Source organism: Laccaria bicolor, genomic scaffold, assembly GCF_000143565.1.
Source record: "Laccaria bicolor S238N-H82 LACBIscaffold_6 genomic scaffold, whole genome shotgun sequence".
NCBI classification, from domain to species: Eukaryota; Fungi; Basidiomycota; class Agaricomycetes; order Agaricales; family Hydnangiaceae; genus Laccaria; species Laccaria bicolor.
In genome coordinates, this window is record NW_001889877.1 from 435,008 (window position 1) to 436,870 (window position 1,863).

A 1,863-nucleotide genomic window follows, 5' to 3' on the forward strand; every position below is an offset into this window, starting at 1 on the left:
CCGACTAAGACGTGGAGTCACATTCTAACACCCCCCCTTGACTGGCGTCTAGTCGGAGCATGTTGATCCATCGAGCGTGAAGAACGCGGTGGAGCGGTTTGGTTAATAGATCTGCAATATTTTCTTTGTTGGAGACGTGTATGACGTCGATTAACCGTTTGATGATACAGTCACGAATAAAATGTTCACGAATTGAGATGTGCTTCATTTTTGAGTGAGCGTGTGGGTCGTGAGTACAGGCAACTGTGCCTTGGTTGTCGCAAAATAAGGATGTCGGTTTGACCTGTGGAAAACCGAGTTCGGCGAATAAATTGCGAAACCACAAAACATTGCGTGCACAATGAGTAGTGGCGAGATACTCAGCTTCACAAGATGAAAGAGCGACAACCGCTTGTTGTTTTGAGCTCCAAGAAAGCGGGGATGCTCCCATCATGATCAGGAAACCAGAAACTGATTTGCGACTGTCTCCCATTCCCCAGTTGGAATCAGTAAGGGCTTTGAACAGTGGTTGCGATGTCTCTGAACCTCCAAGGGTAATACCATGAGACGTCGTACCTCGAAGATAGCGCAGAAGATGCTTTGCGGCAGCAATGTGCATAGGTCCATAGCTTGCCATGAATCTGGCGAGTTCCCGAACGGTGTACGCAATGTCAGGTCGAGTGCAGGTTGCTAGGTACATGCACTTCCCAACGACGGTTGTGTATGGGAAATCCTTTCCCTTTTGTATATCTTCAGGTGTTGCTGGTGACAGACGAGCACCTGGATCCATAGGTGTGGTGACAGAATTGCAGGCAGCATATCCGAAATCTCGTAGGATTGATTCGGTATAAGACTGTTGATGAAGTCGAACCAATTTCTTTGGGTGATTTTGTTCAATAGAACACCCAAGATGTAGCTTCGGTTCGCCGTTGTCTGTAATCTCGAATTGAGAAGCCAAAGCCAAAACAACAGCATCAGACTCCATTGTTGAACTTGAGGCAATGAGCATGTCGTCAACGCTTGTTGTGACAATTGAACGTTGACCATTATTTGTATGCTGGTACACACTCCAGTCGGATTCAGTCCGCTTGAATCCTATTAGTCCAAGACATGAGTCAAGCTCAAGATACCACTGTCGACCAGCCTGTTTCAAACCATACAGCCCTTTTAGAAGCCTCCAGAACCCTTCACCAGCAATGGTGGGCTTGCGCAAGTAGATTTCTTCGTCTAAGGGCGCATTAAGGAAGGCTGTCTTGATGTCGACTTGCCGTAAGATCATGTCATGGTCAGCGACGAGGGCCAATATAAAACGGATTGATTCCCATCAGGCGACGGGCGCAAAAGTATAGTGGAAATCTTGACCAGGAATCTGAGTGCATCCTTTTGCGACAAGACGAGCTTTGAATCTAGTGATAAGTCCCTCATGATCTCGTTTGATGTGAAGGACCCATTTTGATTCCACTGCTTTTCGGCCAGGAGGCAATTGATCAACTTCATCGTAGACCCCTTTCGCCTTTAGAGACTCAAGCTCTTCATGGATGGCAACAAGCCACTGTGTCCAGTAAATGGTTGACTGAGCTTCATGAACGGTCTGCGGATCTTTTGCATTTGGATCATCAATAGGATCTGTAAGTGCGGCACCCGCAAAGGCGACTTCGGCATGAATGAGAGACTGAATGAGCTCTGGAAACTCGCTAGTTTGGCACTCCAGCTCCAGCTCTTCATGATCGGAACGAAGGATGGAGTGCAGAATGTTCTCCTCCCCTCCATCATCCGAAGTCCGGACATGGTCAATAACGAAGCGTGCTGGCATGCGCCTTATGCGTGGAACATGACAGCTTGCGATAGGAGTGTCAATGTCCTTCATCTCAATGTCAATCCTGG